This window comes from Protopterus annectens, chromosome 17.part0, assembly GCF_019279795.1.
Source record: "Protopterus annectens isolate FY-2018-M chromosome 17.part0, PAN1.0, whole genome shotgun sequence".
NCBI classification, from domain to species: domain Eukaryota; kingdom Metazoa; phylum Chordata; order Ceratodontiformes; family Protopteridae; genus Protopterus; species Protopterus annectens.
Window position 1 is genome coordinate 276,694,348 of NC_056751.1, and position 26,702 is coordinate 276,721,049.

A 26,702-nucleotide genomic window follows, 5' to 3' on the forward strand; every position below is an offset into this window, starting at 1 on the left:
TGTGTATACATTGTAAACTGTGTTTCCTGTTTCCCTCCCGCAGGTTCTGGTGCTGCTCTGGTGTCATGCAGCAGTGAACCTGAATCAGGTGCCACGGGTACTGATAATGATGACATCTGTGTAATGGCACAGGGAGGTATGCCAGGGTCCATCATTGGTCAGCCAATTGAAAGTACACAGCTGTCAACCCCATCAATGTGCACAGTTATCCTGCCAATACACCCTTTGTCACCAATGTCCCTAGGTGATGGACAGGATACAGTGGGCATTGACCAGGGTAATGTGATATCTGTAGCACATGCTTCCCCATACAGCAGCCATGGGCATGGCCCTGAGATGGTACCACACAGACAGATGTCCAGGGGTTCTCGTGGGAGCATCCATGGGCATAATGCCACTGTCAGATGTGCCCACAGAGGTCTTACAACCTCAGCTATGTTTCAGGCTGTTATGCAGGCACAGTCACGTATGGAACGGTACACCAGACAGGGTCTGAGGGAGCTGACAGCATGTCGCACAGCCATGACTGACAGTATGCGTGACATTGCGGCTGCCATCCGTAATTTCACCGATGTCATAGACAGACGTTGTGGGGACATATTAGATCGGTTCCACAACTACATGTCCATGAGCCAGGGTGATGGTGGATGATTGAGGCATCGACGTGGGCATATGCCAGCAACAGCATCAGCTGGCAGTCATCGCGGATGACAACAGGGCCGCGGCTGCGCCCATAGTGCCAGCAGCAGCCCCAGCAATGCTGGGTCTGTGCTGTCATCAGACCACCCCAGGAGACCACATGCACATGGCTCTGGACAGGCCCGACAGGGATCTGTGTCCTGTCAATGAACACCTGCTTCTGATGACAGTACCCAGTCTGGATTGGTACCGGATACCATCTGTAGCACCCCTGCAAGGCACAGGTACCGTGTCCGTGGCCAGAGACACTGATCTGTATGACCTGGCAGGTACAGTCTGTGGCTGTCCACAAACACTAGTATATGGCAGCCATGAGGTGGAACTGTGTGCATCCATACACACATGCAAATTGACAACATGTAGGGCTACCTCATACATGCACACACTGCATCAACATTGCCCCACCTTGTACTGCTGTCCCTCACCAACACACATATACATACATGTCAATTGATGGTATCAGTGGCAGACTCAGGCATACCAAGTTCACACCCTGTGCATATGATGAAACTGTGCCACCTCCTGCAATCTGTAACATCAGTGCAGGTACAGGTTAACATGTTGCTGATGCACAGGTGACTACACAAACGTGTAGTAATAGTATCATGTTGTTAACAGTACTGTGTGCTGATATAATTGTGGGTATATCCCAGCATGCCTGATGCAGTAAGTGTATGATTGTCTTGTACTGTTGTCTACATCCATGGTAAGTACCATAGTGTATCATCTGCACATGTTGGCATACTGGTGGTAAGGATGTCAACAGCAGGCTACATACATAGGTAGCACAGTGGATAAGATAATGAAAGTATTGATATGCAATGATGGACATGTAAACTGCAAGTGGCATGTTGCCCACACTGGACTCTGCAATGCGGATGTTTGAGGATGTTGATATGTGTGCAGTACTACATGACTGGTACAGGACACACAGGAGCACCCTAGCACTGCAAGCTCACATCTCATACCATGCTAGACAGCCCCAACACACAAAACTAACTTTCACAGGAGCGAGAGTCCCCATAAATGTCAGGGATACTGTGGTGGCAGGCCAGGTAGCATACATCCTACTAAGTATGGAACCACTGAGTGAAGGCTCAGTGTCTGTAATTTGACATGTGTATTACTGCAGGTATGAGCACCTGGGTTTCCATCCATTTATTGTACATCCTGACGGTACATGGTCTGTACACTTGTGTGCACTGAGACTGGACCCTAGCCATCTGACCTGTGTATTTCCATGTACATGTGTATAGTGCCTGCATATTTGCACTGTTACGTACTGGAAGTGGTACAGCTTGTTTGTTGTACAATGGACTACATGCAGCCCTGCTTACTGTAGCTTTGTTTGCATGCATGTTTGCTTGCAGTTACCCTGGAACACTGATCCCACCTGCAATGCAGAGTTACAGAGCTTCTGTGGACTCCTAGTGACATCTGCATAGCTTACTATATGTATGTCCATGTCTCACTTGCCAGAACGTCACTGTTTGTCCTGTTCACAGGTACGTCGCCTGTGACACATTGCATATGACTTACCTGGCATTTGTCCACGTGAGCAGTCATATATGCCAGTGCTAACTAATCACAGCAACTACACCCTCACATACTCACCTTCTGTTGCACCACCTGCTTCGCTAGGGATGGCTTGCACCTGTCACCCTTGGGCTTTCGGATATTGGCAAAGGCTCTTGCTACCCCCATAGTGCCTTTTTTAGGCAAGGCTCAAAGGACAAACCCACCTCCATAGGTATCACAAGGGATAAGAAACTAAGAGTAATGCTACTCAACGCCAAAAGTCTAAACCTCAAGATGCACGCACTCGAAACTCTCCTTAGCATGGAGAAAATCGATATCTGTGCAGTAACAGAAACCTGGTTCAGGGCTACCGAGAGCACCCCAGCACTACCAGGTTATACCTCATACCATGCCTTTCGGCCCCAAAACTTGGACCGAACCACAAAAGGAGCAGGAGTATCGATATTCATCAAAGATACCCACACCTCCAGGTTGGTGGCAAAGCACGAAGCATCAGAGACTATCCATGTGCAACTAACAGTAGGTAAAACTGCCTTCCAGTTTATAGCCTGCTAGAGACCACCCTCCCAAACCCAGGAACCCCAAACTCTATTATATTGGGTGATTTCAACTACCCAAACATAGACTGGGAGCATTACTCTAGCTCCAACACCCTAGCCCAAAGGTTCCTAGAATTTATAAACTCAAATGCTATGGAACAACGTGTTACAACTCCCACAAGAGGGGAAAACATACTGGACCTGATCATCACAACATGGGGACTCTATGCTCCAGGCCAGAAGTGTATCCCTCACTGGTAAGATCAGACCATAAACTAATCTCACTGGATATTCACATCCCGACCCCACCCCCTGCCCAGAAAACCACAGTGAAAAACTTCTCTAAAGCAAATTTCACACTCCTCAAAACCGAGGTGGAATCCTTCAAAGCCCCCGGGCCTGTGGAAAATACGGCCCAGACTGCAGAATCCTTTATAAACGCATTCTATGAACACCTTCAGGAATGCATGGATCATGCGATCCCAAATAAAACCAAGAATCAATCCTCCAAAGGCAGATGTCCTGTATGGTGGACCCCAGCCATAAACAAACTATACAACAGAAGGAGGAAGCTACTAAATGATAGAGTAAAATCCCAAAAAGGGAAGGCATCACTGATCAGTATTAGCAAAAAACTACGGGCACTTATAAAGTTGTCTAAGGCCAGCTTTGAGAGAAAATTGCACAGGACACTAAGGATAATCACAAGGCTTTCTTTAGTTATGTTAGGAACCTGGGCGGTAATTCCCAGTTATGCTCAGAATTAGTCCAAAATGACAAATACACCGAACCCACAGACATTGCCAACATCCTAGCTAACAGGTTCAGCGCAAACTTCTCCCTCCCCTCCACACCAAAAGGGCAAATATCTATCCCAGCAGAGTGCTGCCCCCCTGACATCTCAGATGCTCAGGTAAGAGCTGCCCTCTCCAAAGCAAAAAAACACAGCATCAATGGGACCAGACGGTGTCCCAGGCTGTGTCCTACATGAACTCCAAGAAGAGCTAAACCCAAACATAAAACTACTGTTCAATCTCAGCCTTACTACAGGATATGTGCCCAAAGAGTGGCGTACAGCAACAGTGGTCCCTCTCCATAAAGGTGGTGCCTCAACGGATCCTGGAAACTATCACTCCATAAGCCTGACTAGCTTGGTCTGCAAAGCTATGGAAAGAATCATCATGGACCTCATAAATAAAGATATTGGGGACCTACAGACACTGGATCCTACCTAGTTCAGCTTTGTTACGGGCAGATCCTGCCTCTTGAACCTGGTTGATTTCTTTGAAACAGTCACCAAGGCCATTGATGAGGGGAAGGTGGTTGACACAGCCTACCTGGACCTCGCAAAAGCCTTCGATACAATACCCCACTCGGGCATTATAGATAAGCTCACCAGCTTAAATATAAACCCCTATGTCACTATATAGATTGCAAACTGGATCAAGGACAGAACCCACATGGTTAGAATTGCTGGGGCCATGTCAGACTACAAACCAGTTACAAGTGGTGTCCCACAAGGCTCAGTCCTGGGACCTCTCTTGTTTAGTATATATTTCTCAGAGGTACAGGCCAACACGGAAGGACTGTGGCTGACCGAGTTCGCAGATGACTGCAAACTGGGCACCATAATTGACTCTCCAGCCGACACAAGCATCCTCCAAAAGGGCCTCATAGCAACAGACAACTGGTGCCATAGCCATGGCCTCAGGCTAAATGCCACAAAGTGTACAGTCATCCCCTTTGGCAAAAACAAAGTGCCCACAAATTACCACATAGGTGGTAATCCATTAAGTACAGAAGAAGTAATTAGGGACCTGGGGACCCAAGTTGATAGCAATCTTTCATTTGTCAACCACGTGGCCAAAGTGGTTAGAAAAACATTTTATATAGCCCACCTAATCATGAAGGGATTCACATCTAGATCAGGTGAGGTCATCGTGCCTCTTTACTCATCCCTCATCAGGCCCATAATTGAGTACAATGCCCCTTTTGGGATGTACCTTACCAGACACCTGCAGCAACTGGAAAGACCCCAAAAGTACCTCACCAAGAGGATCAAAGGGCTCAAACAGATGCCATATGCTGCCCGGTTAAAGAAACTCCAGCTCTACTCAGTCGCATACCGCCTGTTCAGAGGCAATCTGTGCCTGACGTATAAAGCCATGTCCAACCCGGAATTAATGGACATGCTGCACCTCAGAAAATCCAAATCCCATCGAGCTACACGCTCGCGAGACTTGAACCTCAGCACTGAAATAAATAGGACATGCTGGAGGGACAGATTCATAACCCAGAGGCTCCCTTCACTCTGGAATAAAATCCCAGTCCAGGTTAGGCAGAGTCCCTCATTGACTTTCTTCAAGAGGAATCTTGATGAGTGGATGGGAGCTCGTAAGTTTACCCCGGGTATCACTTCTGTGTCACTGTTAGACAGAGGCACAGTATACTAACCTCGAAAAAGGGCCTAGCAAAATAAATTTAAAATGGGTGGAGAAAGTCAAACACATTCTGGCTAGGCTTATAAATGCCCTAGGGCAGATAGCCTAGTATGAACCTATGAACCTATGTACCTTGTTCACTATTGGCCCTATGTGCTGTTAATCACCATGGCAATCACAATACTATGGTAGCATGTGCAAAGGTCTCTTGTCAGTCACCTCTATGGTACAGTTGTGGAATATGTGGGTCATGTGGCAATGTCACAGCTGCCGCATGTACACAGTCAATCCTCTCCCCTACACATGGACGTACAACACATGTATGAGATGCAACCACATAGCCAAACTGGGGACTAAGCACTCTGAACCCAGTACTGGCATAACCTGTCAGGTGGCATGACACACTACAGTGACTACAATACCAGTCTGATGTAGACCTACACTGACAGCAATCCAAACACATGAACACACTGGGCCATTCATGGAGCCTCAGAATAGCATCCTGCCTGAGCAGCAGACACCTCTGCAGCTGGCACACAGGCATACATTAAGCCGGAACACAGCACGTGCAACACATAGCACACAAATCCTGTGTGCCAAACAGTCACAGCCTGTACGGCTAGACAAAACACTTGCTACAGTAGTGTTAGGTACCTTTATTGTCCGGTACAGTGAGGTCCCGTTCACCAGGCTGGACAAGGTGAAGGTCACAGTGATATGCCCATGGGGCACTATGGTCCTCCACATAACACAAGCATACAGGTCAGTCAGAGGCATGGACACATATGACTCAGTCATTGTCCATGCCACTATGGCTGATCTGTGATGTACCTCCCTGGACTACATGATAGGGAACATGGAAGGGCTCTCTCAGCATGTGGCACAGGCTGGTATGACCCTGACCTTGGTTGGCATCATACCCTCACCAGGAATGCTGACGTATTACTGAATGCTGATGAATTACTGTAGCTACAACACCCTAGCTGAAAAGTTCCTAGCATGTAGTCACTGCATTGCTATGGAACAACTTGTTACCACTCCCACAACAGGTGAAAACATGCAGCACCTGTTCATCAACAACATGTAGACTATATGCCCCAGACCAGATGTGTATCCCTCGCTGCTAGGATGATACCATATACATCTCACACTGTATATACACATACCACATGCAGCACCTGCACAGAAGACCACAGTCATAATGTTATCCAGTGCAAATATCATGTATTCACATGTGGCAGGCGTCAGACATGGGAACTATTGAAGGTCACAGGTGCATATGTGTATTTGGCACACACATACATCATCTGTGTCCATTGCCATTACTGGTTTAATCAATGTCATGCATTATTGTGAACAACAACCCACACACATGGGCATTCTGTGTGACAAAAACACATGTGGCATGTGTGGAATTCAAAGCCATAACTAACTGTGCTATGACAGTAGTGAGAGACGCAGTAGCAGAATGTGCTATTTGCATTACTGGGAAATTTGCCCTCTTCCGCTGTACTTGTAGGGTGCTGACATCATCTCTGTGTAGAGATTGGAATATGCAGCAGCTGGTGTGTTGTAATGGTTGGCAAAAGGGTCAGTTCTCTCACACATGTAATTGCACACACCCTACTTCCTCCGCCCCCACACATACTTGCAGAATTCAAACCCCTACCTAACTATGTTATGAAACACAGACGCATTAGGGTGCTGACATCATCAGTGTTTAGAAAGGGGAATGTGCATCCTGTAGTGTGTTCTCCTAGTTGCCAAAAGGGACATTTCTTTCATACAGAATTGCACTCACACTAACCCCCCTCCACACACACTGAGCATTTGCAGGATTCAAACCCCTACCTAAGTATGTTATGACACTCGAGACAGACGCATTAGCAGAGCGCGCTATTAAATTACTGGGAGGTTCCCCTTCTCCGGCTGTACTTATAGGGTGCTGACATCATCAGTGTTTATGAAAGGGGAATGTGCATCCTGTAGTGTGTTCTCCTAGTTGCAAAAAGGGACATTTCTTTCATATAGAATTGCAGACACACTAACCCCCCTCCACACACATTGAGCATTTGCAGGATTCAAACACCTACCTAAGTATAAAACAAATAAACGGGAACATGAACAAGTCCATTGGTACAAATTTATTGTGTTAGTGTTTTCATGCACATATCTTCGTGCACTTCTTCAGACACTGAAATTCTACCCAAAAGCTGCTAATATAGCTAAATAATTAGCACCAATAAAATCAGACAAATGCTTATGCCTATCCTGGCATTAATGAAGCTTGTTCGATCAAATGCTTACTTAAATTAAAAGCATTGGAACGTTAGTTATTATATTTTTTAATACAAGTATGTGATGTATTTTTGTAAGTAATTTACATTCTAATGTTTGTTTGCAATTTTTAGATTCATTTAATAAGTCAATATTCAGGTTTTAGGACGTTTTGAAATGGTGAACTATTTAGTATTCATTGTTGCTGCTATTTTAATTGTCAAAAAAGATTTTATTGGTGTTAATTATTTAGCTATGAAGAAGTGCACGAAGATATGTGCATGAAAGCGCTAACACAATAAATTTGTACCAGTGGACTTGTTTGTGTTCCCGTTTATTTGTTTTTTCCTTGGTTTTAATTCGTTTTTTGGTGTTTTTTCATCCCTACCTAAGTATGTTATGACACTTGAGACGGACGCATTAGCCAAGCATGCTATTTGCATTACTGGGAGGTTTCCCTTCTCTGGCTGTACTTATAGGGTGCTGACATCATCAGTGTTTAGAAAGGGAAATCTGCATCCTGTAGTGTGTTCTCCTAGTTGCCAAAAGAGACATTTTTTTCATACAGAATTGCACACACACTAACCCCCCTCCACACACACTGAGCATTTGCAGGATTCAAACCACTACCTAACTATGTTATGACACTCGAGATGGCAGAGCTATATTAGCAGAGCGCGCTATTCGCATTACTAGGAGGTTTCCCTTCTCCGGCAGTACTTATAGGGTGCTGACATCATCAAAGGGGAATATGCATCCTGTAGTGTGTTTTCCCAGTTGCCAAAAGGGACATTTCCAACCCCGCTCACCCACACACACACACACACACACACACACACACACACACACACACACAGCATTTGCAGGATTCAAACCCCTACCTAACTATATTATGACACTTGAGGGAGACGCATTAGCAGAGTGCACTCTCCGAATTACTGGGCATCTGTTCTGCACCTGCAGTATTTATAGGATGCTAACATCATTATTTCTACAGAGGTATGTACATCTAGTACTACCTGTCAGGTGGGGGATAGCATATATATGCATTTGCAGCCACCTACTTCAGGGTCAGATATGCACATCGCACTGGCAGATTATGTTCTATACCATGCTTCATGACCACAGGACCTGTAACACACAACACAACCAGTTCAGACCACCCCTCCCACATCCAGGACACATACTTTGCTTCCCTGGGAACAGTGCCAAGATATGCAGGTGTTCACATACACCATTCCAGTTGTTAACGTCAGGTACAGGTATATTGTGTGTGGGAACTACTCAGGCCTCTACAACATTACCCTACAGCCACTACAATTTGTGAGTCCATGTGCTATGGCAGAACCACTCACCACAGCCACAAGAGGGAATACATATTGCACCTGACCATCTGCAACATGGGTACTCACTGTTCCACACCAGAGGTAGACCACCATTGTTGATAACTGACCATACCCACCTTTCCCTGGACATCCATATCCCATCCCCACCCTCAGGCAAGGTTGTCACTGCAAACAAAGTGTATTTATCAAAAGCAGACTTTACACTTGTCAAGACTGGGGTGGAAGACTTCAAAGGACACATGCTGGGAGAGTATACAGGCCACTCTGCATAATCCTTGACAGTTGCATTCTATGAGCATGTGGAAGGTTTGCATTGATCATGCTATCCCAAATATACCCATGACTCCTCCACAACAGGACACCTGTCAGGTGTACACCAGCCATATATGAGCTGTACAACAGACAGAGTGAGCTAATACATTGCAGAGCAGTAGCCCACAGAGGGAGGACATCTCTGAACAGTACTGGCATGACACTTCAATCCCTCATAATCATCACGACAAAGTGTTGACAGTGAAATTGTCCAGACAATGCAGATAAGGCTCCCCTCAGTCTGTTATTGACGCCCACCTACTGTTAGAGGTCCTCACCACCCTCTTCCAGCACACACCAACAACATGGATGTGGCTTAGCAAATTCAACCCCTGGGATCTCCACTGTGTCCCTGCTTAACAGAGGCACAGCACACTAACCTCACACGGAATGTTTTTCTGTGTTTATGTCTTTGGTTTGCAGTTGTGATAGGTCTATGTGGGACTGGGTTTGTGGTGTGCGTGGTTACCTTCTCCTCCTGACTAGTTTTGACAGTACTGAGTTGAGGGAGCTCAGCCTCCGGTTTGGATAATTGGTTGCATCTCTCACATGTATTTGTATTTCTTGGGGGGAGTTGAGGGTTGTCTGTGTATTTGGGGCAGGTGTAACATTGCCTCAAGATTCACAGATTCAACTTGTTGTAGCTGGCCTTAGTGGATTGTATGTGTGGACATATTTTACTATGAAGATACACTAAGTCACTGTTCATCCAAAAGTAGCCAAAAACACGGTAGTCACAAACAATTTTAATGAAGCTTTCGGGTCTACACCCTTCATCAGCACATAAAATCACCTTACATAAGTTGCATTTAAATAGAGGAAGCACTGAAAAACACATGATCAAGCCTGCCAACCAGATACAAACCAAAATTAATTATGCAAATAATTTAAAATGCATCACACCCAAAACTCTTAAAGAAGTTTTACTTTAATAAAAAACTATTTTATATAGATTAAATATAGTTACATATAGATAAATCATTCATATCAAATAAGAACTTTTTTAAAAAATTTTTTTAAAAACTTTTTAAAAAGGTAGCAGCTCAAAGTTAGCATCATAAATTCTCCCTCTGACGCTTAATCAAAACTGATTTGAGACTTACTGCTCCATTCAAGCCAGGCCATTTATCAGCCTGTAAACGTACTATCCACTCATATTCCTTCAATAACAAAAGATTTTCCAAGTCACCACCCCTAATACCCATTCGTACAGTGCATATGCATCTGAATTTAAAAGCATGAGTTTGAAATTCATGTAAATGTCTGAATAAACCATTTGTCTCAATCTTCCGTCTTATTTCGGACCTATGCTCTATTATTCTATCTTTAAGCTTCCTGGATGTTTTCCCTACATAAAATGTGTTACATAAAACACAGGTAGCTAAATAAACTAACTTAGTAGTACTACAATCTGCTTTGCAAGTAAACTTAAAACATTCACCTGTTGTAGGATGTCGGAAGCTATTGTTACTATCATTAATATCAGAGCAACAGACACAATTATAGCACTTGAAAGTGCCCACTTTAGTACATAAAGGAGCAGATTCAGTTTGAAAATCCTTATAACATAATATTTGCTTAAACGTCTGACAATTCCTAAATGCAAACCTTGGTACTGGACCTAAAATGTCCTTTAAATCTGGTTGAGACATTAAAATTACCCAATTCTTTTGAATTATTTTACAAACATCATTTGTATTGGCATTATAGGTGGTAGTAAACCTGATGACAGGCTTGCTTACTACCTTATCAGCTTCATTCCCTAATATATACCCTGAGTGAGTCAAAGAAACAGAACTAAAAACTGGTTTATAAGGACCTCTTCTACCTTGCAAAACCTCTTCATAACTCATATTTACATCTCTAAGGTAATAACCATTCTCAATAAACTCTTTCCTCATCTTCTCAGTTTCCTCCAAAAGCACACCCTCCTCAGTTGTTAGTCTACTGACTCTTATTAACTGAGATTTTATAATGCCTCTATATATATGTACTGGATGCATGCTAGCAGTATTTAAATATCTTGCTGCATGCACATCCTTCCTATGCACCTTTGTTTCCGACCTTCCAAGTTTCCTATATACCCTTATATCTAAAAAATCCATTGTATCTAAAGAAAAATCCATCTTAAATTTAAGGAAACTTGTCGTAGTGTTGAGATAGGACAGAAAATTTTCTAACTGAGTCAGAGTCCCTTTCCAAACAAAAAAACAGTCATCAATAAATCTGCAGTAACAATCAAAGTAAAGAGCATTGGCCTGTTGGAGAAAAAAGTTCAAAATTATAAACATTTACAATGGCAAAGGCTTAGTTTTTTAGCCTATTTAGATATGGGGGTAGTACCACGTGGACTGCGTATATTAAAGATGCCATCATATGGTAATACCTACCAAGAACTATTAATGCAGTGGCAGCAGCTAAATCTTGAACTGAGTATGAGCTACATGAAATTAATGAATCAATTTTTTGAGAGAGTGGAAAATGACCTGTTAGAAGAAATAGACTGTCTTGAAAAGAAAGTCTCTAAACTTTGTAATACAGAATGTCTGAATGAATTATATCAGTTATTTATAAGTCGTGTTCAAGCATTGGATCACAGGCTAGAAATACAAAAGAAGCGAAAGCTTCAACGTGATATTAATGATTTTAAAAATGGTCATATCTTTAGTTGGCCGAGGGGTAATTTTGGTCAGCGGAGAATTGAAAGACTAAATGGTAGATCAGTAAAACCCATTAATAGGCTTCTTGATGAACTGGATGTATTTGATTTGCCGCTAACTCCAAGACTTGCAGCAGCCAATCAGGAATCGCATACGTCGAGTGTGTCTGCTTCTGCTCCTTCTTCGACGCATCAGAGTGAGCGGAATACGATGAATGGAAATATCAGGGACAAGGAAACGCTACCTAGTGATGCTGTGGTCGGAGAATTAAATGAGCATGTAGCTACCTCCCTTGCTGGGATTCCTGTACCTGGAACAGAAGCAAAGGAGAAGAGTAAGCAGCTTGAAATTTCATCTTTTTTACCTTTCAGGTTAAAACAACCAGAGAAGGTAGACAAAAAACGCAGCAGAAACCGGTGCAGGTATTAAAGAGAAAAAACGAGAGTCCAAAATTACCCAGCAAGGCTCCTCGTCGCTGAGGACAGAGGTTTGCTTACTACAAGGTACTGTTAATCTTTCTAAATGTGTTTTGACTGAGCAGCATTATGGTTTACTGAAGAATGGGATGAAGTTTATCCCTACTTTTAAGGATAATATTGTGGACATTTTAACTGATGTTAAACTATTTGCAAGAAATGTTATGCTTAAATCCTTGTATGAGCAAGCGAATGATTTGGACTCTGTATGCAAAAAGTGAAGTGTTTTTGTACCTCAACTTTCACCTGTCATTTTAGCTTTTTTAAATATTGTTGAGAATGAGATAAGAGTTTTATATAATGCCAAAAGTAAACATAAAAGTAGGGATGTTAAATATAACTTATCTTTTAATGATTATAAATTGTTACAGCAAATTAAAAAAGATAAAAGTATCGTGATTAAGCAAGCAGACAAGGGAGGGGCAACAGTCTTTATGGACAAATCATGGTATATGAGTAAGTTTAAAGAGTTCTTGTCTGACACTAATACTTTTAAAGTAATAACATTTGCAGATGTGAAAAATCATATTTCTCAGGTGAATTTATTCTTATATGATATGCAATTGAATCAGGACATTACAATTGAATTATTCACTTATTTAACAGTAACATGTCCTAAAATTCCACAGATTTATGGTATCCCCAAGGTGCATAAATCCATGAGTGACCCACCACTAAGGCCTATCGTATCTGGTAAAGGATGGGTGACTGAGCCCATCTCTAGGTATTTACAAAAAGTGTTAGGAAAGTATTTACTGAAATGTGAAACAGTTTTAAAGGATACGGTGCACTTTTTAGAGAAACTTAGTGTGTGGTTTAATGGTGAAACTAGTTCTGATTATTTTTTAGTTACACTGGATATTGTGTCACTTTTTATGGTGATTCCAATAGAATATGGGATTGAGGCAATTAGAAGTTTTTTAACAATGCAATCCTCTCAACAAACACGTGAAATAGCGAATATTTGCCTCTTATTAGATTTGGTGTTGACAAAGAATGATTTTATTTTTGATGGTGTTCCCTACAAGCAGTTAACTGGGGTGGCCATGGGGACGTCCGTGGCCAATACCTTTGCTAATTTAGTTTTATATGTATGGGAAAAACAATACATCTTAAATGAAAATAATGAATTTGCTCTTTACTTTGATTGTTACTGCAGATTTGTTGATGACTGTTTTTTGTTTGGAAAGGGACTCTGACTCAGTTAGAAAAATTTCTGTCCTATCTCAACACTACGACAAGTTTCCTTAAATTTAAGATGGATTTTTCTTTAGATACAATGGATTTTTAGATATAAGGGTATATAGGAAACTTGGAAGGTTGGAAACAAAGGTGCATAGGAAGGATGTGCATGCAGCAAGATATTTAAATACTGCTAGCATGCATCCAGTACATATATATAGAGGCATTATAAAATCTCAGTTAATAAGAGTCAGTAGACTAACAACTGAGGAGGGTGTGTTTTTGGAGGAAACTGAGAAGATGAGGAAAGAGTTTATTGAGAATGGTTATTACCTTAGAGATGTAAATATGAGTTATGAAGAGGTTTTGCAAGGCAGAATAGGTCCTTATAAACCAGTTTTTGTTCTGTTTCTTTGACTCACTCAGGGTATATATTAGGGAATGAAGCTGATAAGGTAGTAAGCAAGCCTGTCATCAGGTTTACTACCACCTATAATGCCAATACAAATGATGTTTGTAAAATTATTCAAAAGAATTGGGTAATTTTAATGTCTCAACCAGATTTAAAGGACATTTTAGGTCCAGTACCAAGGTTTGCCTTTTGGAATGGTCAGACGTTTAAGCAAATATTATGTTATAAGGATTTTCAAACTGAATCTGCTCCTTTATGTACTAAAGTGGGCACTTTCAAGTGCTATAATTGTGTCTGTTGCTCTGATATTAATGATAGTAACAATAGCTTCCGACATCCTACAACAGGTGAATGTTTTAAGTTTACTTGCAAAGCAGATTGTAGTACTACTAAGTTAGTTTATTTAGCTACCTGTGTTTTATGTAACGCATTTTATGTAGGGAAAACATCCAGGAAGCTTAAAGATAGAATAATAGAGCATAGGTCCGAAATAAGACGGAAGATTGAGACAAATGGTTTATTCAGACATTTACATGAATTTCAAACTCATGCTTTTAAATTCAGATGCATATGCACTGTACGAATGGGTATTAGGGGTGGTGACTTGGAAAATCTTTTGTTATTGAAGGAATATGAGTGGATAGTACATTTACAGGCTGATAAATGGCCTGGCTTGAATGGAGCAGTAAGTCTCAAACCAGTTTTGATTAAGCATCAGAGGGAGAATTTATGATGCTAACTTTGAGCTGCTACCTTTTAAAAGTTTTTAAAAAGTTTTTTAAAAAAAGTTCTTATTTGATATGAATAATTTATCTATATGTAACTATATTTAATCTATATAAAATTGTTTTTTATTAATATAAGTAAAACTTCTTTAAGAGTTTTGGGTGTGATGCATTTTAAATTATTTGCATAATTAATTTTGGTTTGTATCTGGTTGGCTGGCTTGATCATGTGTTTTTCAGTGCTTCCTCTATTTAAATGCAACTTATGTAAGGTGATTTTATGTGCTGATGAAGGGTGTAGACCCGACAGCTTCATTAAAATTGGACATATTTTATTGCCATACTACTGATCAGTGATTACTTCCCTTTTTATGTTTGCTCTATCATGTAGTAGCTTCCTCATTCTCTTGCATGGTTTGGTAATGGCTGGAGTCCACCATGCCAGATGCCTGCATGTATGGCATTGTGTCTTGGTTTTATTTGGGATTGCATAATCCAAGCATTCCTGGCAGTGTTCTTGGAATGCATGTATAACAGGTTCGGAGGTGTGGCCCATATTTTGCACCTGCACAGGGCCTTTAATGGATTCCACATCAGTTTGGAGGAGTGCAACTTCTGCTTTACACATGTTTTTCACTGTGGTTTTCTGGCCAGGGACTGTGGTCAGGATGTGTATATCCAGTGTGATTACTCTGGTCTGGTCTTACCAGTGAGGGATACACTTCTCATCTTGCCATCCAGTACCCATGTTGCTGATTATCACATCCAGTATGCTTACCCCTCTTGTGGGAGTGGTACGTTGTTCCTGGGCATTTTGGTTTATGGATTCTAGGAACTTTTGTCCTACATTGTTGGAGCTAGTCTAATGCTCCCAGTCTATGTCTGGGTATTTTCAGTCACCCAATATAATGTGGTTTGGAGGGCTTGATATATTCATGTATTCCAACATAGGCCAGGTGCAGTTCCTGGTGTTAGGACGGTAGTCTGTAGCAGGCTATAGACTGGGAGGCAGTTTTAGCCACTGTTACTTTACCACGGCTAGTTCATACCGCTTCTTGTTGTGGTACCAACATGGGGGTGTGGTTATCCTTGACAATTATTGCTAGTCACCCTCCTTTTGTAGCTTGTTTCATGTTTTGAGGCTGTACAGCACAGTATGATGTGTAACCTGGTAGTGTTAGGGTGCTGTTGTGAGCCCTTGACCCAGTTTTCTGTTACAGGACAGATATCAACATTCTCCATAGCGGGGGAGTTTAGACTGCATGCATCTTGCTATTTAGACTTCTGGCATTGGGTAGCATTACATCTAGGTTCTTATCCCTTGTGATACCTATGGAGGTGGGTTTGTGTTTTGAGCCTTACCTATTCAGGGCACACTGCGGGTAACAACAGCCTTTGCCAGTATCCATAAGGCCTGGACTGATAGGTGCACACCACCCCTAGCAGGTGGAGCATCATGTCATGCTCAGCATGTCATACCAGGCTGGCACACATTGGATCCCCTTTGACTAACTGCAATACTTCAGCCATTTATTGCAATTGATCATCTCATCATCATATTGTGGCATCATGCTTGGTGAGGGTAGGATGTTAGTCAGGGTCATCAAGTGTGCATATACTACATGTTGTTAAATTGCTTAACACATGACATTCATGCCTCAGGTGGTGCTGCAGGGTTGCCTCTGTCGGATGCACATACTACACTCCCTGTACATGTTTGAGAGCAGGTTATGTCATTTTAGGCATCCCTGTTATTATATGAGTGAGTCAGAGCGGGGTATCATTCTCAGGGTTCCTACTGAGTCAGTGTATGTGCTATGTGTTGCCTCTTTGCCAAGGCCAAGGCATACTGGGCATGCCTCCTTCTGCCTACTGGGGCAGGCTCAGGTTGTTCCTCCTCCGAGTCACGCTCTGCCTGTGATTGCCTTGGCAATGGTGGGGGGCTGTTTGGCCCGGCTCTATGCTGGTCCTGCTGCAGCTGTTTTCGCAAGATCATATTATGTAGCATACCATGACAATTTGGGTACATGTAGTTGGTGAGTACTGCAAGGCTCCACCAGATGTGTCCAGACACCGGAACCGTGACTTGAACAGGCCAAACACACACTCTATTACATTACGTGTTTGTGCGTGTGCCTCATTATGGCATTCCTGTTCAGCTGTGTGTGCATTTCTGATGGGTGTCATCAGCCACGGCTCCAGTGCATAACCTGCATCCCCCACTAGGTGTCCATGTGGGATGTCCCCATTGGCAAATGTCTGGTACAGCTGCGTCAAATGCCAGATATGGGAATCATGGTAGCTCCCAGGGCAGCCAGCACACACATTCATTATTATGCCCTGGGCATCACACACAACCTGGAAGTTGATGGAGGGGAAGCCCTTATGGTTAATGTAGGCCCTACCCCACTCACTGGCTGGTGCTTTGATGCATATGTGCGTGCAGTCTATTGCACCCACTATCTCAGGGTATTCCGCTATTTGCTGGAAGAGACGCATATTGCTGGCCAATACCTCACGGGCATTGGGGAAATATACATGATCACCGACATGTGCTGACATAGCATCCAGGAACTGGTGCAGTACCCTGGAGGCTGATGCCTGTGATATCCCCATCATATCACCAGTTGGTCTCTGGAAGGTACCTGTTGCTAGTATTCTTAGGCCAACACATACCTTGGTTTCCACTGGGATGTATTCCCCTCTGTTGGTTCTGTGTGTGAGGTGTGGCCTGCACAGCTCGACAATTTGCTGCAGGAGGTCTCTGTCCACTCTGTAGCGCTCTACTATCTCCAGCTCATGTAACCCATGGTAGGTGACCCTGGGCCTGTACACTCTTCTCCGTCTCCTCACTGTGGGTTGTCTGGCACCATTTGCATTGTCACCACCCTCAGCAAGTAGCCTATGTCTCCTTATGACAGCTATGGCAGCCCCTAGCATTTCTGCTCTGAGTTCAGCTTTTTCAGTTTTCACTTCTAATAGCTTACTCCTGTCTTGCAGTGTCTCTTGAGAGAAACATCCTGCACTGCTGTTTGCAGAGTTTTAAGTGCTTGGCTGAGCTACTATTCTGCCTGTGTAATTGCCTGCTTCTAATTGTTTTCACCTGCTAGCTCCAGCAGTATTCCCTGCTAGCTTCCTACTAATTCTGTTGCTTCCTTTTTCGTTTCTGTTTTCTCAGAGGGGAGCAATGCGCATACCAGCAGAAACACACTCACAGTGGCTTACACGCACGCACACAGGCTTACACGGTTCAGAATCTGCTTATTCGGGTTAAAACGCACGCACACCAGAGCAAACAGTCTTACAAGTCTGCCAACAGGCTCCCACATGCTCAGTCTGCCTTACACACACACACACTGCCCTACTCGCGCTTCATGGTGCGCACACGTGCGCATGCACACCCAGCAAAAAACTTTGGTGTAAGCAACAGTGTACACCTTCCATTTCTTGACTTTCCCATGCTTATCTTGTGGCACTCCTCTTTCCAAGATATGTGTCTGCCACAAAATAAGCATGGGAAAGTCAAGAAATGGAAGGTGTCTGACATCGGTCAGTGTTACATGACAGATGTCAGACACCTTCCATTTCTTGACTTTCCCATGCTTATCTTGTGGCACTCCTCTTTCCATGATATGTGTCTGACATCTGTCATGTAACACTGACCTCCAATGAACTGCATTTCTTTCTACCATTCCCCCCTGTGATGTCACCTATCTCCTACTCTATTCCTTCCCCTTATGTATCTCTTACACTACTCAGAATGTGCTCATTTGCTATGTGACAGCGGAATTCAGTATCCTAACACTCATTTACATCAGATTGCCTACTAATGCTTAGTTACATGTCTTAGACTCAGCTTCCCCCCTTAGCAACCACCAAACGGTGGCCATGTTGTTTTTGGTCTGCTGGTCCCTGCATTGTAAATCCATGTATTGCATAACACCCACATTTGTGGGTTTATAACCTTCATTTTTATGTTTTATACAGCGCAGCCCGTTTGCGCGGGGCTGCGCAGTGTTTAAACATCAGCGATCGCCAAAAAAAAAAAATATTTTTTATATTTGCATAGGGGTACCTTGCAAGTGGCCACATATTTGGCCATTGGCATGCTGCCTGACACATATGCACCCTTTATTTGGAGCTGACATGGCTCCATTGTGTTTTTTGCAGAAACGTACTCAGTTGTCAACTGACTACATTTCTGCAGCTAAAACGGCTCTTACATGGGCTGCTTTGGACTTCCTGGATTGCTAATCTACCTCATTTGCATGCCTTTCGGCTGCAAGTGTGGTGATTAGCATATCCACTCCCACTCCGTGTAAGAGAAGTTTTAGCTGGTCTCTTACACGGAATTTAGGGCTGTTCCTGGAGCGCGAAGGCTGCATGGAGTCTTACACTACTCTTAGACTCCGTGCAAGCCTTCGTGAATCCTGCCCTGAGACTATTATGGCTTTGACAAAATATCATTTATAACCATTGCTAAAAGATATTGAAGAACTGATTAAGGATTCCTTTGATTTTATAGACAGAATCAGGTGTTTGGAGGGGGTGGATGAGAAATTATGATTTATCAGTTTGCTTAAAATTGTTATACCAAAAGAGAAAGGAGAAGAACGTGTGAGACATTTTCTGGATAAAATGAAGAGACAAAAACTTTTAATGCAGGTTTAATCAATTTTCTTTTATAAATAGTTTTAGTTAACTTGTTTTGGCAATGAAATATTTCAAGAAAGCATGGGAGTTGCTATGGGTGTGCTAACACAGGCCCAAGTTATGTTAATTTAGTGCTGACAGCCTGGAAAAACAAATACATTTTTGGTTGTAAATACTTTGAGTCTTGTAAGTTATATTTACATTCTATTGCTGTTATTTTTATGTTGTATGATTTGACAGCAGAAAGGTTATTATAGCAATAACCCATGCCTGGGTGTGGGTAATGCTGGATTTACCCACTGTTGGCGTTCGCCCTCGTGACCAAACAAAGCCAACCATGGGTAAATCCTGCATTACCCACACCCAGGCGTGGGTTATTGCTATTATTCAATGACATTATTTAAGAAAAAAATAATTAATTTTCTTAAATAATGGCATTGTATAATGCCTCCTTGCTGCCCTTCTGCAGCTGTCTGGTATTCTGCGGCAGTTCTGATGTACTGCGCATGCGTATGCCTACACAGTACATCAGAGCTGTGTGCAAAAGCAACGGAGAAAGCAAGATCTCTGTTGCTTTTTCCAAACTGTTTTGCTATGTTAAATGGGTTAAACATAGCGAGACAGCTTTAAAAAAAGCAACTGAGCCATTGCTTTTTTTAAAGCTGTCTCGATATGTTAAACCCATTTAACATAGCGAAACAGTTTGTAAAAAGAAACTGTTTAGCTATGTTAAATGGGTTTAACATAGCGAGGCAGCTTTAAGAAAAGCAACGGAGCCATTGCTTTTTTTAAAGCTGTCTCACTATGTTAAACCCATTTAACATAGCAAAACAGTTTGGAAAAAGCAACGGAGAAAGCAAGATCTCCATTGCTTTTTACAAACTGACTCGCTATGTTAAACTCGTTTAACATAGTGAGACAGCATTAAAAAAAGCAACTGAGGATGTCCGTTGCTTTTTTTAATGCTGTCTCACTATGTTAAATGAGTTTAACATAGCGAGATAGTGTGAAGCAATGGAGATCTTGCATTCTCCGTTGCTGTAAAAAAGAGTTATAGTAATGGAAAAAGTCCGGGCGACTGGACCTTTTTCCATTACTATAACTCTGATTTACAACATGCACGCTGACCAATCAGCATGCACGTTTTTTGAATATTAATGGGGGGTCATTGTATAATAGAGTTTGTAGAGTATTTAAATAGCATTAATAATTTTTTGAGATTTGACATTAAGTACGATGTATATAAAATTAACTATTCAGATGATGGGACAGATTCTATAAAGCCTACACCAAGTGTACACAATATGTACTCAAGAACATTACTACCCCATTTTTTGTGCTTTTAAGTCACTCAGCAAGATTACACTATGTGTATATGTAGTCTGCACTTTGTAGTAACCTTTGTGAATCCCTGACAATAGTAAAGCTGCAAGAAAATCAGTAGGAAAACTAAAATTAGGAGAAAAGTTATGAGTTATGCCTGTGTTGTCTGTTCACACAGAACGATGTAGACTTAGTGTATACTTAGTTTAGGCATGATTGAATCTGAGTTGATACTGTTTTTAACAATTTAAATAAGATATTAAATATAATTTACAAAATGAATATTGGTGGTAATAAATATTTGGATTATGCCCATATGCATCTGTATTACACTAAGAAAGATATAGTAAAAAGCCAGTTGGTTAGGGCTTTGAGACCGACCAGTGAGGATGAAATGTTTTTAACAAATCTCATACCTCTCAACTATAAAGATTTTTGCAGAATATCCAGATTTTTGCTGCATATTTTTGGTCTGTTACTCATAAAATTGTGGTTTTCTGGCAAATTGTTGAGGAATGAAGTTCAGAAAATAATGACAGACATTTGAGATTCAGACTTCATCCCCTTCAGAAAATTAATTCTAATGCAAAACCTGTTATTCTATCAACTTTCTATGTTTGGAATAGCAGTCCCTACTTTTGGGCCTTTGTTCCCCCCATTATATATGGCCGCATTTTGTACTCTAAAATGTTGAGAGCGTTCATCCACATAAAACATGGCAAGTGTTAATCCTTTTTTCTGTGTTCAGCTTAACACATCCTCGGTGATACAGCATCCCATCTCTTGATTTAACATATTCAGTTTTAATTCTTTTGGAATTTTTTGCCTATTTTTGACTCCCCTACTGATGACTGTCAGCTGATCATAGTGCTTTGCCTTATCTACTGGGCCTACTGAACCCTCCTGTCCTACTGCAGACATTGTCTATGTTTGAAGCCAGGCAGGGAGATGATGGAATCATGTCGTGACAGCATCACAGTAGCTGACAGAGTATTTTTCCCTAAAGACCTAACACTACTGCCTGAACATACACATAATGTCCAAGGGGTTGGCATACAGTAGACATTTTAGTGTATCATCCACATCTCTACAGGAGACTCAGCTAATGCTCTACCACTTAGTGGACTATACATTCCCTGTACGCATGCATAGTCTCCACCAGGGATTAACCAGTGACACTGAACAAATCCCTCACCTGTTCCTTCCCCCATGATGATCAAACTAATATAAGCCACATAAGTACAAACCCCACAGCTCCTCCAGTGCCCAGGTTGCTAATCAACTCATATCATCTGGGTTGAAGGCAGGGCTTTATCCCTCTGAGTCATGGAATAGGGTATTATATGTGCAGGTTTATTTCTGGATTTTCTGCAATAGGTCTTCTTGTTAAGGCTGCAGAGAACTGTGCTCATATGCACTCACTGTGATGTTGAATGAATGCTTCTGGATCTGCCAATTTTCAGAAAAAAAGCTGAATAAACTACATTTTTGCGTTTACACTTATATTACCTAACTGTTTGCCATTTGAAATTGTTTTTGCCAGGTTAAACTGTTTAACTGCATTATTTTTCTGCTTTCTGCATTTTCTCTGGTAATCTAGTTGTCTAGGTACAGGGGCTGTCTTGGATAGAGTGGTAGTTCATCTAAGTGAGATTTGGATTGATTGCTGCTTGTTCTGGGTAATTATAGACACTTTGGTTTCAGGTTTCACTTCTTTTCCATTGAATCATCTGATTTTGTTTAGTATTTATTGTGCACAATACACTGAGCTCAGTGCCACTGTAGTGGTAGTTCCATAGTGGGTAATGCACACAAATCATTTCCTTCTCTTACATTCTATTAGTGAAAGTGTACCTTCCTCTAACTCCTGTAAGTTAGCCTCTGACTTCCACTCTGTGCAAAATGCTTGTGCTTACTTATGCAATGTTCATCTTACCTGTACTTATCTGTGCAGCAGAATACCATAGCTTCATAGGACAATATTAGGCTATTGGCCCGGAGGATCTTTTAAACCTATCCAAGAATTTCATCCATGTTCCCACAAAGTCAGCACCTGTTTTCTCTGTCCAGCAGGGATACAGGTGGGATCCCAGGGGTATATTTTCTGTAATCCATTCAGTCGTCCAGGTTCCTCTTAAAGAGGGCTAGTGAGGTACTCTTCTTGACATGGAGAGGGAGTCTATTCCACAGATGGGAGAGTCATTGGGACATAAATCTATCCCTCCAACAAGTTCTATTAATGTCACAGACCAGGCTGAGGCCTTCCATGGTGGTTGCACGAGTGGAGTTTGACTTATCGATCTGCAGCAACTCCATCAAGGCTGAGTCTGAGACAGCCTTGCATGCCAGACACAGGTCACCTCTGAGCAGTCCGTATGAGACTGAGTAGAGGGACAGGGCTTTTAGCTTATCTGTATAGGATAGGTGTTTGAGACCCTGGATTTTCCTGGTCAGGAACCTCTGTGGTCTCTCCAACTGTTGCATGTGCTTGGCAAAGTACATGTCAAAGGGTGAATTGTACTCGATAATAGGTCTGATAACGGAGAAGTACAGGGAAGTTATGGTCTCCTTGTTCCTGGATGAAATACCTTTATTTATGAAGTGGGCCATGTAGAAAGCCTTCAGTACAACATAGACAATGTGGTGGTCAAAACTCAGGTTGCTATCAAGCTAGGTGCTAAAGTCCTTCAAGATTGACTGCATGCTTATTACATTGTTATTAATGTGATAATTAGGGGGGATGCCATTTTCCCCAAAGGGGATAATGATGCATTTCTTGGCATTCAGTTTGAGGCCATGCTTCTGGCACCAGTCATTAGTTTGGGTAAGGCCCTCTTAGGTTCATAGCTTGATACTAGGCGATTGCCCTAGGGCCTGTACAAGCCTAGCCATAACAATTCCCTGGCTATTTCTTCCCACAATATTTACTTCCCTGGACCTTTGTCTAGCAAGGCGACTGGCGAGATCCCCAGGGAAAATGTTCTATCTCCCATCCAGTTGTCAAGGTTCCTTTTGATGAAGGCCAAAGACGTACTCTGCTTGACATGTATGAGCAGTCTGCTCCAGAGTATGGGGAGTCTCTGGGTCAGGAACCTATCCCTACAGCATGTTTTGTTCATTGTGATGACAAGGTTTAGGTCCTGGAGCATGTGGCTCTGATGGATTGGAACTTCTTTAAGTGTAGCATATCCAACAGCTCTGGGTTTGACATGGCCTTGTATGTTAAGCAGAGATAGCCTCTGAGTAGACGATATGCAACAGAGTATAGCTGGAGTTTTTTTTAGTCGGTCAGCATAGGGCATCTGCTTTAGGCCTGTGATTTTTTTAGTGAGGTGTTTCTGCGGCCTTTCCAGTTGATGCAGATGTCTTGTGAGGTACATAACAAATTGGGCGTTGTACTCTATGATGGGTCTAATGAGGGATGAGTACAGTGGGACAATAACCTCCTTTTTTCCGGATGAAAAGCCCTTAGTGATGAGGTGTGCACATAGAAGGATTTCCTGACTGTTGTGGCAATGTGGTTACTGAAGAAGAGACCACTGTCCACCTGTGTTCCTAGGTCTCTTATCACACATTTGGTGTTTAGTGTACTGTCACCTACATGGTAATTCATGGGTATATGTTTTTTCCCAAAGGGGATAACTATACACTTCATGGCATTAAGCTTGAACCCATGGCTCTGGCACCAAGCATCTGTTTCTGTAAGGCCCTTTTGTATAATATCCACATCATTTGGGGATTCAATAATGGCTTTCAGTTTGTAGTCATCTGCAAACTTTGTTAGCCAGAGTCCCTTAGTGTTGGCCTGTACTTCAGAGAAGTAGATGCCAAACAAGAGTGGTCCCAGGACTGAACCCTGAGGTACTCCACAATTGTCTGGAGCTGGATTTGGAGTTGGCTACTTTTACAGTGTGGGTTCTGTCAGTAAGCCAGTTGGCAACCCATCGAGTGACATAGGGATTTATGCACAGCTTAGTAAGTTTATCTATGATTCCAGAGTGGGGGATGGTGTCGAAGGCTACAGCAAGGTCCAGATAGGCTGTGTGGACTCTCTTATCCTCATTCACGGCTCTGGAAACTGATTCAAAGAAGTCAATCAGGTTCAGGAGACATGATCAGCCCTTCACAAACCCAAGCTGGGTGGTGTCCAGTGTTTGAAGGTTGCCAATGTCTTTGTTCATAGGTTCCATGATAGTATGTTCCATGGCTTTGCACATCAGACTCGTCAGACTGATGGAATGGTAGTTCCCAGGATCCAAGGTTGATCCCCCCCTTGTGGAGTGGGATAACTGTAGCTATGCACCACTCAGTGGGCACGAAGCTTGAGGTGAGGGTATGATTAAACATGACACTTAGGTAAGGTGACAATTTATTTTGTATTTCATGTAGTACACAGCCTGGGATGTCATCTGGTCCCATGTATGCTGTATTCTTAGCTTTGGAGAGCATGTTTTTTTACCAGTGTGGCCATGATTACCGGAATTTGGCAATCTTTCAGTATTGAGATGGGACCTTTAGGGGGTGAGAGGGGGGTGAAGTTGACACTGAATCGATCTTCTAGGATATTGGCAATGTCCTTGGGATCAGTATACTTAAAGCCATTCTGTTGTAGCTCAGAGCAGATCTGAGCATTGCAATTTAGATTCTTGACATAGCTATAGAATGCCTTGTGGTTGTCTTTGGAATCTTCGGAAATTTTATTTTCGTAACTAGCTTTGGAGGATTTTATGAGAGATCTCAGCTTCTTACTGAGGCTGGTAAGGGAGTTTTTTGCATCCTGGGATTTTCCTCTTTTCTGCAACAGTTTCTTACTTCTACTTTGTGGTGAGGCCAGGGTGGCCTGTCTGGAGCAAAGAAAACGCTGACACGGAAAGTAGATTTAAGCACTTTCGTTTGCTGCTTTTATTGAGCAATATGAACTTCTTCAGAAATCTACTTTTCAAAGTTTTACTTGCAGTATTTATAGCACAGTTAAAAAGAGGAGGAGACAAGCTAATCATGCAGCCATGTAAAGGAGGAGATATGTATGTGATCTGTGGGGGTTGGTAACCCTTGTGTGAACTTAGCTGAGTCATATGTTGTAGTTTGTTTATGACAGGGGACCACCAGATTGTCTTCCATTTTTTGGGGGAGGGCGTCTTGGTTCTATTTGGGATGGCATGAGTCATGCAGAAGTGGATGTGCTCGTACAGTGCTTTAGTGTAGGATTTGGCAGTCAAACTTTCATTTCCCATCTGCATGAGTGTCATGAAGTTTGTCACTTCTGACTTGAGTATCATGAAGTTGGCCTTGGAGAAGTTTTTTATGGATGTTTCCTTACTGTGGGGTAGGGGTGGGATGTGGATGTCAAAGGTGATTAGCTTATGGTCAGACCTAACCAACAAGGGGGTGACCACTGGTGTGGAGCATCAATTTTCCATGTTGGTAATGACCAGGTTCAGGATATTGGAGCCCCTGGTGGGACTGTGGATTAGTTGATCCAGGGCATTGGAATTTATGAATTCCAAGAACCACTGGGCAAAGGTGTTGGTACATGAGTAGTTTTCTTGAAGATGTTCACATCACTAGGGGAATTTATAACAGTGCCCAGCTTGCAGTCATCTGCAAAGTTGGTCAACCACAGACCGCTGATTTTGGCTTGCATCTTAGAAAAGTATATCCCAAACAGTAGAGGTCTCAAGACTGATCCTTGGGGTACGCCACTTGTTATGGGTCTACTACTAGAGGTGGCTTCCCCTGTTTTGACTAAGTGGTTCTATCAGTGAGCCAGTTAGCTACCCATCTGGTAACATACAGGTAGCTGGGAGAGTTTATCTATTATGCCCAAGTGGGGAGTAGTATCAAAGGATTTGGCTAGGTCAAGGTAGGTGGTGTGCACTGTCTTCCCCTCATCCATGGCTTTGGTGAGTGTTTTGAAGAAGGCGATCAAGTTTAACAGGCACAATCTCCCTTTGACAAAACCAAACTGTATGGGATCAAGTGTTTGGAGTTTGCCAATGTCCTTGTTTATAAGGTCCATGATAATGCACTCCATGGCCTTGCAGATCAAGCTAGTTAGGCTGATGGGCCTATAATTGCCTGGGTCGGTGGATGCTCCACTTTTGTGTAGAGGGATGTC